Source organism: Lathamus discolor, chromosome 6 (genome assembly GCF_037157495.1).
Source record: "Lathamus discolor isolate bLatDis1 chromosome 6, bLatDis1.hap1, whole genome shotgun sequence".
Taxonomy (NCBI): Eukaryota; Metazoa; Chordata; class Aves; order Psittaciformes; family Psittacidae; genus Lathamus; species Lathamus discolor.
Window position 1 is genome coordinate 5856308 of NC_088889.1, and position 14658 is coordinate 5870965.

The window sequence follows — 14658 nt, forward strand, 5'->3', positions numbered from 1 at the left end:
CAAACACAACAAATGCAAACGGCCCCGGAGCAGGGCCGGGTGAAGTGACCCGGGACTGCAGCGATGAGGTGGGCAAGGCGAGGGGCCGTGAGGAGCCCAGCGCTGACGGGGAGTGCAAACCGTGTCATTCGCTTTACGGGGCGAGTACGAAGGGGCCATAGCGGGAAGCAGCAGCAGCCCCCGGCCGGCAGCGCAGGCACGCACCCAGCCCGCCCGGCCACTGGCGAGGTTCCTCCGCTCCGCAACCAACCCAGCGGGGGCCGGTGCCAGCCGCCCGCGGCCCGCCCCAGGGCTGGCTTAGCGCAGCCGCCAGCTCCGCCCCGCGGGGTTGGGAGCAGAGCCGGGGCCACATCGGCGAAGGGAGGGAGGGAGGCAGCGGGAGGCTCGGCGAGCGGAGCCGGACGGAGCAGGTAGGCGCTGCGGCTGCCCGCGGTGCGGGCTTGGCCTGGCCTCCTTCTGCTGGGCCTGGAGGCTCCGCTCCGCTCGGCACGGGGGGCTCGGCGGTGCGGTGCAGGGCGCTGGAGCCGATCCCGGTCAGGGTCTGGGCTGCGGGGTCTTCCGAGGGGCTTTCCGCCGAGGTTCTGCCGCGGTTGGGGCAGCCGATCTGTGGGCAGCACCGGGAGACCCCCGGCTCCTCTCCTCTCCCTTCCCCTTCTTTCCGTTCCCCTTTGCTCTCCTGCCGGGGGGTGGCTGTTGCCAGGGCCGCGGGCAGCCTCTCTGGGGCCATGTCCCCCTTGCTCACACGTATGCCCGTTCAGAGTGAAGCTGGTGGTGAGTTTTGACCCTCTTGTGTAGCTGGTGTATGGCCTAAAAGGAGCGAAGTAATCATTGCCAGGTGCAGCACACCTGGGGCAGGATGAGCCCCGCAAGCAGGGTGCCATATCGCTGTAAAGGGCTTTCGGCAGGCTGTGTGTGCCTTAGACCGGGCAGTGCTGCTGCCTTCATCAGGACTCTGCCTTCACTGATGCTAAGATGTTTATTAGATGCTTCTGTAGCAGTCTCACGCTTGTTGCAGCTATAGAAAGCTGGTACTTGCCCATCCTGCTCTGTACCTCCGCTTTTTTCTCCCTCCCTTCTGAGATGCTGGGGAAGAGAAGAGTTCAGAGTAGTGTTCCCATTTCAACAGCTGGGTAGGTGCTGGCTGTGGATTGCCTTGCAGTGTGACTGCTGAATCTGTTGATACAGGGATAACAGCTTGTTAAACCCAGGCATGCTGTTTCTGCCCCAGAGCATAACAGCTCTGCTGTGTATGCTTTAATGTGCAATTGAGCATTCACTACGAAAAAGCGGTGGGGGGGGGAGGAAAAGAGCAACCATCCTGGAATCTAAATGTTGTCTTCAGTAAACTGTGAAGCTGGTTGAGGATGAAGTGTTCCTACGTCTTGGACCAGCTCTAGCATTTCCATCTTGTGCATGAGATGAGAGTTTGAAGCTAACTTACTGGCTGTGCAAGGGAGGGACAGGCTGTCCTGCTGCGGTGCTTTGGGAGCTGGTGGCTAGGGAGAAGAGCAGCTCCTGGAGATGTTTGTGCTGCTGCTGTAAAGGCTTGCAGGGATATAACCCATCCCCAGTGCTAGTGAAGCCTCACCAGTGTGATTCTGCGCAAGCAAGGATGCACAGCTGGAGAGTGCGGTCTCGGCATCTGACATCAGTGATACTTCCTCTTTGCAAAAGATGGTTTTTTAAACCCAGGACAGACTTTCTCAGGCACCTTGGGCTTGAGAAAAGCCCTCTTCAAAGCCTGACGTGTGAGCCTGCTGCTGTGAAGCTTGCTCGCTGTGTGATAACCAATAAGCAGAAGCATGTGGCTAGGATCCTTTTGGCGAGCCACAAGGTCCAAGAGTAAAAACATTGCTCTGAAAGTCTAGTGAGAGGAGCAGTCTTGATGGTGTGCTGACGTCAAGCATATGACAAGCTGTAAAAATGACACATTACTTGGATCTTACGAAATACTTCACAAGAACTAGGTGGGAAGAAAGTGTTAATGGGGGAGAAGGGCACTGTTGGTGCAGTCAGTGACCTCTTCTGCAGTGTTGCTGCATGAGTAGTGGCAGTCCTGCCAGTGTCCCATCACCAGACCTCTTTGTGGTTGGTACAGTGGGGTGGTTTTTAACATTCACACTTGTTTCTGGTCATTTGGCTGCAGCAAGAACTCCCACACATACAGTTGTGCTGCTTTTAAAAAGAAAAAGAATCCATTGCTCATACTGGGCTGCCGCATGAGTAAAAAGGACCTTTGCCAACTGCTCTGCAAGCCAATGTGTGGATTTGGAGTGGTTTAGGGAAGTGAGTAGGTTCTCCTCATTTTATGTCCCTTCGTTTAACACTCCTTTCATAGAAGGATCTTGCTTCCAATATAGCTTTACTCAGTGGAGCCTCTCTGGGCTTGAAACCCTCTTGGCCTGGGTTTCTCCATCCTTGCTGAGGGCTCTGGGAATGGCTGGGGCAACATCTGTATCCCTGTGCTGCAGGGCAGGGGTGGCTCGGTGACGCCTTGCAGCATTTGCTCAGCTTCTTACCTGCCTGTGACAGAAATAGAGCAAGATGCAAGCTCAGTGCCTGGAGAAAGCTCTCCCCCTGGGCAATCTCTGTCTTGCTGCATGGAAGCTCCTCCCTTAAGAGGATTTAGCAGCTTTAATGGTGCAGCTCATCTGGACTCTCTTCATTCCTGTTATTGTCTCTATTTTAGTTCTCAGGGGGGACAGGCAGGTGTAGTGTGACCTACAACCGTAAGCTGGTGCAGGAGATGCTCTAACAAGGCCTTCCTACAGCTCCATGGAGGTTTCCTACCCCCAAGACAATCTCTGCTTCAAACTCCATGAAGTGTTTGTGTGTATGATCATATGAAATTCCTTATCTGACTGTAGCGGAGGAAAGGTTTTATCCCACTCCTGTATCTCCGTGTCCTTGTGTCACAGCTGTAAGGCAGCAGGGGACCATCCAGGACTGCAGACGTTCATCCAGGAGATATTTAAATCGGAGAGATGTAGGTGGGAGTTTTGCAGACCTCTGGTAACCACAGACCCTGAGGTGCTTTCCCCAAACCATGGCTGTGGGTCCTGGTGCCCCCTGGCACTGTTACAGCAGGAAGCACACAGCAGAGGCTAAAAGGCACCGCTGCAAAAACCTTGGGCAGCGATGACACAGGATCTGTTACAGGAAAGCCAGGGTGATGCTGGGAGGTGGACCATGCCCCATGCTATCTGAAGTGCTAATTACTGCTTCACTTCAATGGTGTGGGTGGTGTGTCAGCCACTTTCTTCCTGGTTTCCTTTTTGTTTCTGCTTACTGGTGAATGGGAGGACTCAGGCCAAGGCTGAGTGGCTTGGAAAGCTGGAGGAGGTAGCAATGCTTCAGCAAGGGATGACCGGAGCCTCAGTTCTTCACTTCTTCAGTTTCCTCTTTGGAAAAACTTGTGTGCATCAAAACTAACTTCTTATTGCCAGGAACTCTGGCCCTCAACCAGGGTGCTTTAACTTCACCTCTCTAAAATAGGAGCATGACATCTGCATCCCCTTCTTTTCCTTCATTGCCTTCATTTGTTTCTGAATATGGATCATGACATCCTGGGATCTGGGGTCCTTATACACGGTAAAGGATGAGCTGGGGCCCATTAACCTTGCCCCCTTCCCACAGTTGTCGGCTTTGGTGGCCTAAGAAATAAACTGTGCTCTTGTACTGATGATTCTGTGGGAAGAATGTGGGATTGGAGCTTTCCGTGGACAAATGATTAATGACATGTGCATGAAGGTAGTGAGCTGCAGTGGTTACCTAACCCCTTCTGTCTCTTCCTGGCTCATCTGTATTCTTTTAAAGAATGAAATGGAGGAAAGCCTAAAAATCGCAGGCTCCCTTGGCATGGCAAAAGGAATAGCACAGGAGATGTAGCCAGTGCCAGCAGTTCCTCGATGGTTGGTCAGAGCCTGTTTGCTGAAAGCCCTCTGGTTCATCAGGGATTGGAGATGCTGAAGCAGTTAATGGCCGACTTGAACCTAGACAGGGTAATATGTGAAGCACAAGGAGCTGCACGCTGGAGAGTGCTTAAATCACTGCTTGCCTGCTCTGACAGATTCAGAGCAAGCCGATTTTCTGGAAGAAAGATGAAGCGTTACTGTGGGCAGCTCTGAAAGGGACTGCCTGGTAGGTGACAGCAGAAAAAGGGAATAAGACAGGAGCCTGTTGGGATGGGGACAGGGAGCAGATACCGCCAGCTCATTGCCCAAGCCCGTGTCCTCTTGGACACAGTAGGGGAAGGGAGGCTGAGTGGTTCGGAGCTCATTCAATATACGGAGGAGAAAGGGAAGGAGACTGGGCTGAAGGCAGGCTTTCTCCTGCGGGAAGAGGCACATACACGGGCTGTCTGGCTGACTGCTCTAGTTCTTTTATCTCCTTGATGGAGCTTTAGAACTGGGACAACACCATTAAAAGCAAGTTAAATCAAAGCGTGGTGTGCGTGCTTAATTTCCAAGGCTTGCTGCTGAGACAGGAGCTCAGGAGCCGGGAACATCTGTCTCTCCTGTGCCACCAGGAGCCCTGCACATAGGCAGGAGACTGGTGCATAAGGATGCTTCTGGACTGCAGCTTTAGTTTCTCTGCAGCACAGTGTGAGCAAATAGGTGCATCACAAAAACGCTTTACCTTTTACTGCAAAATTGCTGCTGGGCTGGAAGCACATCACTGATCTCTTCCAGTATGATGATAATCCCAGGCCATGTGTACTTGGGAGATGCTGGTCTGGGGCAAGTTATCCACGTTAAGATATCCAGTAGCCTGGAGATTTGAAATTATATAATGGAGAGTTCCCCTTGTAGGCAACCCTCATTCTGCTTCAGGGAGATTTCCTGTATGCCAGCAAGGGAAGGGATGAGGCATCGGCACTGCAGCTGTGGACCTGGAGCCAAGCTGAGCTGCCCATCACTGGAGTCAGGGACATGGTCATTTCTGCTGCTGCTCCCATCCATGCCAGGTTGGGAAAGAGGAGGGAGAGGACCTAGCTTACAGGGATTTGCATAGCAAGGCCCAAATTTGCTGTGAAGTAGCTTTACCTGTTGGGAACAAAGGAGACCATTTCCATGAGCTACCCTGGAGAAGCACTTACAGTCACTGGATGTGCCTTTGTCCTCCACCAGCAGCTTCCTTTGGCCACTACCTCTGTGATCCATGAAGTTTATGTGCCCTCACTGTTACGGGGTCGAGGGGCCACATGGACGCTCTATGCCCTCAGCTCCTGCTGTCTGTCTGGTTTGAAAAGCAACCCACTCCAGGACCTTGCTTGTGCTTGGGCTGCCATGGCCCAGGTTCCAGTGAGGTTCCTCTACGTGTTTTCTGCATCAGGATCATCGCCTGTGCTGCATTGGTGCAGGGCTTCAGGAGCAGCACGTTGAGCATGTGTGGAAGTGGCATCCTACCACTTGGCTGGGACTGCAAGGGCTGCTGCCATCATTGCCTAATATGAGAATATGCACAGCCTGGAGCTGGCATGTCTCCTGTGGTAGATGATTAGCAGTTTGGTTGGGAATCAGTTGCGGAGTCTTAACTAGAGGAGCTCCACTGTTGCACGGAATGGCTCAGTGCTCTGGTTAGACCTTTCCAGGGAAGTTTCTCTACCTTCCGTGGTATTTCAGTTTCTAGGTACTCGAGTCTTAGATGCTAAAATATCTATGTTGGGAATGCCTTACTCCCTTTCTACTAGATTTTTGTTCCCATTTTCTCCTTGGTCCTGCAAATGGCTTCTTTAACTTGGAATATATATGGAATATATATGGACAGAAATTGAAGAGAGGTTCTGTATTCAGCAGTGTCAGGATCATGTGATTTTTTGGACTTTGGACCCCAGAGCTAACGTGCCTACTTTTGAAAGGCACCATGTGGACTGCTTTGCTCCTCTCCTTTTTGCTTGTAATCAATTTGTAGAGTATTCTGCCATTCTGTCTCGTGTGATGATAGAACATCACCTCTCAGTTATAATCATGCATTGGTTCTGGAGCTTGTTTCATGCTGGTGGTGTGGTGCAATCAGAGCATCCTGTGAAGCTGGTCATGTGTCTGTATGTGTGTCAGCCTGGACTGAAGCTGCTGGTGATGAGTCAGTCTTGAGTGGCTTCGCTGGAACGTCCTCAACTTCCCAGTGTGCTTTACTGAGTAAACTCTTGTCTCCTTTCCCCTCGCTCCCACTCTTCTGTGTCTTGTGATCACAGAGCTCGGCTCCCTGGTCATACAGAAGTGTTGATCCAGAGTGCTGTGCTTGGCTTGGACTGAGGACACTGCTGATTATCAAGGCTGTTTCCTCTCTGCTGTTGCCTCAAGTTTTGCATTGCCCAAGCAGAGATTGGGAACTATTTTGCATCATCTGTACGCTTGAAGGAACTGGGGCTTAAAAGGCAGGCAGCAGTTCTATTTATGCTCATCTCTGAAGTCTCTCGGAGGGTGGGGGGAATGAAATCCACCCAGACAAAACCCAGCTGTCTGGATTGAATATGCTTTCCCAACAGTCTAAGAAACTGCTGGGCTCTTCTTTGCATTCAGGTCCCTTTCTAATGCAGGCTTGCAGAGACACTACACATGGAATAACTGAAGAGCCCTCTGAGTCGTGCAGTAAATCTGCCTATTCCCGAAGGAAGCTCTTTTAATTAGAGAAGACTTCTGCTCCACAGCTGCTGTGCAAGACAGTGCTGGACCACTGCTGTGTGTGAGAAAAGGTAAAGGCACACAAGGGGTTGCTCCCAAAGGGTTTGCTGCACTTCCCTTCGGACAGGAGTGGAAGGGGAGGCTGCAGGTATAACAGAGGTCCTTAGAGGCTGGTGATGAGGTAGGAAACCCCAAGCATCCTGCTTGCAAGCCCCATCCCCTCTGTGGGACTTTCTATAGGAGATGGCTGCTCCCTGACACCAGAGCTGATAACACCTTGCCTGAGGGCAGCTAAAACAGGGGTGGTTGTGTCTGCTCCCAAGGGGTGGGAGGTGATACCAGTACCTGATGTGAGGGGAGTCAGAGTTTCCTCTTGCCCCTGCTCCCTGGGGGTGGTGTTGTGACTTGTGGCTTCCTGGAACAAACCCGAGGTGGCCAAAATGCTGCTGCTGAAACCACATGGGAATTCATGTCAAAGCTGCATCGAACAACCTCAGCAGAAAAGGCTATTTCAAGGGAGGGCTATTTTGAGGAACAGCAAGCTGCTTTAATGGCCAAGACCTCAGAGGCTCCTTTGCTTTGATGCTGCAGTCCTGCTGGTGGTCTCAGAGCCTGGGTGTCTGCATTCATTTCCAATCCATCATGCTACAGCTTCAGAGGCTGCTGTGGCGGTGGTAAAGCAGTAAGTTCCTGCTTTGCATAGCTTCAGGCAGATGGGAAACCTCTTCCTAGCCCAGCTGTCAGCTACAAGCAAGACCTACCAGCGTGTATGCAAGTGGATGGCCATGCACCCGGTGTTGTCCCATGGGAACCTAAACAGTTGCTCCTTGTTTGCCCAGAAGAGAGACAGCTTTCTCCATGGGGTGTTTGCTGTTAGGAGGAACAGCCTGTGTGGCAGTGTGAGCTGAGCCAGGTCAGCACTTGTGTTACTGCAGTGCTGGCTGATGGCTACTCCTGTGCCCAGGGTCTCATGAGACCTTCAGTGTGTGGCTGTCTACACGGCATCCATCCATCAGAGGAGGAGCAGGCAGTGGGTCTTTGCAGGGCTGGGCTTCAAGCTGCTGCATAAGGGGGTGAGCACGCATCCTTAGGGTCAAAGGAACCCTTGTGTCTCAGCCATAACCTGCTGAGGTAGGATGCATGAGATCCCTTGCTGTAATTTGATGTCATTAGTAAATATGGCTTCATTAAAACTTGTAGAACTGATGTGATGTAGAAATGGTCTCTGGAGGAGAGGGCTGTGAGGGGAAAGAGCACAATGTGGTGGGACAGAGAAAGGAAAAAGAAGTGTCTGCAGCCCTGTTAAGTAATCTTAGCTTGAATCGTGATTTACTGATTAAAGGTGATACAGCCCTGCTCTATTTCCTCTCTGAAATGGCAGCATTTATCTCTGCACTGAGGCCTATCTTTGTAAATCAGTTACTCCGGCTAAAAGTTCTTTCTTATTAAAACAAATACCTCTGAACTACTCCATTGCCATCTCATTCTTCTAACATCGCTCCATCAAACAGTCCCCTGCAATATTCGTGCTCCAAGGTTAGAAAAGGAGACCCTTTCAAGAAGGTAGAAGAGGCCACCCAGCCTGTTTGGTCCATGTTCAGCAGAACCCATCCTCCAGACCACTGTGCGTAAGTCTCTAGGCTCCAAGGAGACCTCTCCTGTTCCCAAAACAGACCCAGCTTTTCAAAGTCTTGCTGTCTGTTTTAACTGCCAGATTCCTGGGGAATGGATCCCATATGTCTGTTCCTCTTGGCTCGAAGCAGCCCTGTCCATACCCTCTGCATGTGGTGCTTGGAAGGATGGATCGATTGTTTTCCTCTTTTTTTGGATGGTGGTTGGTGGAGGGGGGATCTTTACTGCAGATGGCAGGTCTATAAGTGACTAATGTTATCCCATTGCTCCAATTAAACCTGCTGGGATTACCTCCACTGGTAATGGGGCAAGTAGCAGTCTGCCTTGGCCTCCTCCTCTTCACAACAAGGAAACCGGAAGGTTTGGAACTTCTCTTCCAGCCGGATAAGTGTTTTCTAGAGGGACCTTTTGTTTTCCAGCTTTGTCGGCTGAGATTGTGAATGGGAAGGAAGCTGGGAATGAAGTGGCTTTGCTGTAGCTTCTGTAGCAGCTTGTGCTGTGTTATTCCTGCTCCTCGCAGTGCTGCCCTTTACTGCTGTACAATGCAGCTTTATTTTCTTCCTCCTGTAGGAAGAGGTTGGAGTAAGGAGACTGCTCAGCGAAGGTGGAAGGAAAAGGTGCTAGACAGTGCTGTCATACATCTCTTAGACTGTACAGCAGCTCTGTCTGGGATTGACTATTCCAGAGGAAAGCGTGTAATTGCTTTTGAGTTGCATCCTCATGGTGCTCAGACCAGCAAGGGATTTGGCTGTTGTGGCCAGGTCCTGCCAATCAGCAACCTGGTCTAGTGGAAGGTGTCCCTGCCCATGGTCTTGGAATCCGATGAGCTTTAAAGTCCTTTCCAAACCAAACCAAGGTATGATTCTGTGATATTGGAGGGGGAAGATGTGGTTGCAGGTGGGTGGTTTTTAGTAGAAAGGAATGACTCAAAACATCTGTGCTCGAAACTCTTGTACTTAAGGGCTTTTCTTCCCCTTCTGCCCTCTCTATGTCATCATTTTGAAAAGAGAGGCTGCTTGAGAACAGAGTCTGTTTCTCTGAAGCTTTTTATAGCTCTGGCTTTCCCTTTTCATTCATGCCCACTGGTAGAGTCAAGTGGTAACTGTGGTGTGAAACTCAGGATGTTGTGAAATGCTCATCCTCAGACTGTGACAGTGCTCATCATGCCAGCGAGCAGACCAGGCTCCAGTGGAACCCGGGGATGGTCTGATGGGAAGTAAAGCTTCTCCTAGGGCAGAGGTTGGGTCCGACAGTAACCTTTCGTGGCTGTGGCACTGCTTAGTGTGTGAATGGCTCCTTACCATGGAGTACATTGGGTTTGGAGACCCCTGGCTTAGCCATCCCCATCTACTTGTAGCAAATGGGTTTGCTGAGTTGCTTTCCTTGTCTTCTGTGATATTTGTGTCTGAGAGAGACTCTGAGATGCTTTGTGTGAGGATGTTGCAGGAATCCTGTACTTCTGACTCCGGGTACTGGCAGATTGTAGAGCGAAGGGCCCATGGTTATGGTAGGGCAGACCCTGTTGAAGAGAGGTCCCTTCCAACCCTAACAATTCTGTGGTTATTACAGCTGCTGATCTGTGGTCTTTGCTCCAGAATTCCATGTAACAGTGCCAGCATACTAGCAGGGGAACAGCAGTGGTTCAGTAGCCACAGGCATACAGACAGCTGGTAAACGGCGAGGGGGCTGCAATAAGCAAATGCTGTATTTGGCAAAAACAAGATTCCTGGGATCACAAATAGTAAAGGGGCTGTTTCTGTGAGCTGGCCAAAAGGTGCATCCCTTTATGGGCTGAGGCATTATTCTGTGCCAGAAGGACTTCTGTGACTTCCCAATCATGCTGGGTCTGCAGTAGTCTTCCAGCTCTGCTTGATCTATGGGGCTAAAGGGTCGAAGCCTCTGCTTCTTGAGATCAGTGCCTTGTTATCAGCAAAGGAACTGATGCAAAGCATGATTAAAGTAGACAAACGGCCTGTCTAGTCTATTGTTTGAGAAAGCAGACTGAAGTCTACATCTTCACAACCATTTGGAGTTACAAACCAGAGGTGTCTGCTTTGTGGTGTGAGTTGTGGGTTGTTTAGTTTATTGGTTTTCCTGTTGCTTTTCTTCCTTTCTGCCACTTAAAATCCTGTCGATGGTCCCTAGGGGGAACAGGCCTTGGAAGGAGCCCTGCTGCCAGAAGACACTTCCATTCTGCAGTGGGCTGGTGCCCAGCATCGTGGGACTCCAGTGCTCTGGTGGGCACTTGGCTTGGTGTCTGCGTCCAAAGGCTTCTGGGAAGCATGAGGGAATGCTCGTCCTCTGATGCTCTTCTGGCTAAAGGGATCTCTAGCACTTGGCTTCTAGCAGTGTCTAGCTTCAGCTGTGAACTACCGGAGATCCTGCTATTGCTGGGAATGGTGGTGGATAAGCCTAGTTGGGTTTGGCTTCTTTCCCTTGCTGTTTGCTGGCGCCTGTGATCTGCTAGGCCCCATCTACGTATCTCTGGAGAAGGGTGTGAATTCCTGGAAAGAATCAAAAAGGAATAGGAAACTTCGTTTCCCGGTTCAGGCAGATGCTGTGACTTTCAGAAACACGTTTGGCATGGGCGTGGTGAAGCTGAACGCCCACTGGTGACGTGCTGTAGCATCCGAGAAAATGAAAGTAACTGAAAACCAGTTTGTTTTGAAAGGGAACTTTGCAGGTGAAATTCCTCGACCTTGACCCCTGGTATCTCGTGGGAGGAGGAGATGGAAAAGATAAAAGAGATAAAAGTCAGTTATACTACCTAGTTCCTACCTCACTCTGGCAATCTCTGATGCTGTCTCATAAGATGGAAAATCCCCTTGTGTTAAGGCTTGCTTCCTGCCTGGATTGTGATAACCTTTGGGTACTTTGGCGGGGGGGGGGGGAGGCTGCTGGGCCTCGGGGAGGTATCTCCAAGCCCAGTGGCATTGGGAGGGTTATTGTGCAACTCCTTGGAGGAGATTTGTTGACCTCCAAGGCATTGCTTGCATGAGAGGCTTGGGAGCCCATCCTGTGCGTGTACTTGTACTGTGATTTCCAGGCTGATGAGTCTGATAGCAGTGACAAAGGCTTAGTAGCATCCTCTGCGCACTGCAGAGAAGCTTACCTGAGTGCAAGCAGGGTGCTGCTAGTCTGTGCTGGCCACCCTGCTGCAGTTTGGGGTGCAGGTCCTGCCTCATGGGCTTTGCTCCTCCATGGGGAGGTGCTGGGGACTGCCTTTGACACACAGGCAGGGAGGAATCCATCTCAGAGGTTATGTTTACAGCCCAGCAGCTCTAAGAGCAGAAAACAAAGCTGAACCAGTCTCATTTTTGGAGCCATTAAAGAGCCAGCGTAGTCAAGTGACAAGAGTTGCCCAACCAGTTTTGTGAAAACTATGCATTTTTACTGAGCTGGGTGCTGGTTTTAGGCAGTGTGGAGACTTCCTTCTGGACCCTACCTGCACAAATAACATTCTAGTAGTACGTGGTAATCCAAAAGACAAAAAGTCCACTAAACTGTACTTTTGGCTCTTTCTTCTGTCTGCTATTTCTGGTAAGTTGTGTGTTGTGGGTTTGTTTTTCTTTAGGGGGAGAGGAGACACAAATGGCTCTGGGATAGGTTGTGGGGTGCTTGTGGGTTTTTCTTCCAGGTTTTCCGTTGGCAGAGCTGTACCTCTGGTCTTGCTGCATGGAAAGAATTGCTTAAATGGGAGAAATACTGTCCTGCAATGCTGCCATGCTGTGCAAGTATGAGTGTACAGACTGAAAACAGCCAAGAACTCTCTCAGTTTGCCAGTGGTAAGGACTAAAGACCTACTTAAATGTCGGCTTCCAAACTGAAGTGTGAAGTCCAGATGTTCTTCTGATTGCAAATATAGAGATGGCGACAGGCCCTTCCAGAAGCCATGCTGCTCTTTGCTGCTGAACAGTGAGTTGGTTTCTTTTCAGCAGTAGGATAATGGTTTATAAATACCTAATCAGTTCCCCTCGAGCATCAGAAATACGCTTTTAAGATGTATTTCCAATTGGACAGCATGTGGTTGCTGTGGTAAAACATGCTGAAAACCCTCTTCCATTGTAGACAGTCCTATGGGTGCTTTCTAATCTAGCCTCTCACCAGCTGACGCTGTTGCATTCAAGCTCTTCACAGAACAGTATACTAAAACCAGGAGTCAAACGGAAAAGCTTCATGTCTTACCAGGTACACCGTAAATAAACCTACCTTTGCCTTGTGAGCTGATGAGTTTTATCAGAAGCTTATCTAGTTCCTTGAGAAATCTTAGTCTTTCCCATGGTGTTTCTGCAGTACTTGCTGCCAAATGATGCCTTGCTGCAAGTCTGCTCCCCTTACTCTAAAGATAGCAAATGTGCGTTCTTGAGCTTGCATCTTGTAGTTGCTAATGTTGGGGTGTCACTATAGCTGTATTCCATGGCACATCAAGGTTTGTTGACTGTGCTGTGGTTTGCAAGCTGATGTAGCTGTACTGCTATCTCTGCACTTAGCACTCAAACCATCTCCTTTAGCTTGAAAGCAATTGCTTCTACTTAAGATAAGAAGCAACTATCTCTAGAGTAGATGGAATAAGAGATAGTCGGTTCTGAGCACCTTCTTTTCTTTCCTCTGTTTCCAGATTTGTATTATGCACAAATAAGTTTTCTACCTTGCCCTGACACTTCTCTTCAAAAAGAAACTGTATCTGAATCAGTGACGTATGCACACACACACACACATATATATATATATATATATACATAAATATGTAAGAAATCACTGCATCCGCCAGTGTGGCCTGTTTCAGAGGGTAACCCTAACCAGCAGCCTTACTATTTAGGATCCAGCTTCCCCCTCAATGCCTCCATTGTAACTTTTGAAGAGATGCTGGTTGGAAAATCCCCACAACAAACATGATCTTGTTTGTCTTTTCAAGGTCATTACGCCACTGGTATTATCTCAGTGGAGCTTAACGGAAAGTTCAGTGAATTCAGACCTGAGTCTTTCATTAGCTCTGTGGTTATTTACTTACCAGAGACAAGATGTACTTCCCAGGTGTACTAAGAGTCCAATGCCTTTGAGTATTAATGTCAACAGGATGACCTGCTTAGGATAGTCTTTGTATGTTAATGTGGCTGAAACTTGTAGTCTCTGCCCTGAGAGCCCTGCTGTTAACAGGAGACTCAGTAACTCTCTGGTTGTTCGTTAACTAGTACTGCTGTGTGAAGCTGTCCTGTCTCATCACTCTGATTGCCAAGTGCTTGTTCTTCATGTGCATGGATAGAGAAGCGTTCCCAGCAGCTGGCCTTTGTGGTGCAAGGGCTCAGAACTCAATAAAAGATGATCTGTTTCCTCCCCTGCCATTAAAGATCATGTCTTTCTAGGCTGTCCCTACCCTGCAGGTGTATGGCTAGGAGCTGGAAGGAGAAGTAAGCATAAAGTGAGCAATTTCTGATCCCCAGCTGGCTTCTGTGGGTCTCTAAGCTCAGATCAGCTATGCCTGATCTGGTTCTGGTTTTTGAATTGGGATAATACTGCAAAAAGTAACCTGTTGTGGTAGGGAGAAAACTAACTCTATCCCAGCCAAACCCAGGACATAACTGCACTAACCTTCAGAATAGCCTTAACCTTGTGCAAATTAGGGTGCAGAACCTTAGTTCGCAATTCTTTGTAGCTGTCCAGTTGAAATTTTCCCCTTCAGCAAGAGGAACAGCAGAAATGAGCTGGTATGCAGCTGTAGAGGGCATTCAAGGTGTTTGTGTGGGCAAAGGGAACTGGAAAAACACAGTTCTGGTGCTGGTTTGACCTCATCCTAGCTTGGCAAAAGCTAGTACAAGCACATCCTGTAGGGTCTGCCTTTGTTTCACATGCCCTGGCGTTAGAGCTTGAGGGCTGGTGGTAGGGAGCAACTGGCCAAAGTACATAGGAACAACCCGCAGCTTCTTTGTAACCCATTTCCTTTCCTTATGGAAGAGGGCCTGGGGGAGAGAGGACAGCATCTTCCAGGCTATGTAGATGCATTCAGATGTGAACCCTCTTGGAGCATTGGGGCTGACCTTCAGAGCTCATTGCTCTTGGGTTCCCCTTGAGGGTTTGTGGGAGCTTTGCACTTGGCTGTGAATGTCCCAAGGCGGTGATTTCCACGCTGAGCTCCTGTGGTTTGTGCTGAGGCTGTTCCTGCTTGTCTGCTGCGCTCTCACCGCTCCCATAAATGAGCCCCTTATTTGTGCTGTACAATAAGTTGGCAGCTGAGGTGCTTCAGCTGCCAGGACTCATCAGGAAGATACCTGCACTGCAAGAGCGAGGGTGGTGCTGCGGAGGAAGGCTGAGCTCTTACCAGCAGAGCTGCACAGCACAGGCATGTACAGTGCTGGCCTGAGCCAAGAGTCATAAACTTCAGCGAGCACCAAGTATGCAGTGC

At 49.9% G+C, this 14658-nt stretch overlaps 1 protein-coding gene across 3 annotated transcripts in view; it reads left to right on the forward strand.

Moving 5' to 3' along the window:
* The first annotated feature begins 303 nt into the window (after nucleotides 1–303).
* CD82 (CD82 molecule) overlaps nucleotides 304–14658 on the forward strand; it is a 42322-nt gene continuing 27967 nt past the window's right edge. The window contains exons 1-2 of one of the 3 annotated variants that reach the window (XM_065683470.1): nucleotides 310–410; nucleotides 6542–6697. The gene's annotated coding sequence lies outside the window, so the exon portion shown is untranslated. Of the gene's footprint in view, nucleotides 411–6524; nucleotides 6698–14658 lie in introns of all 3 variants that reach the window. The other 2 variants (XM_065683471.1, XM_065683469.1) reach the window with 2 other exon arrangements.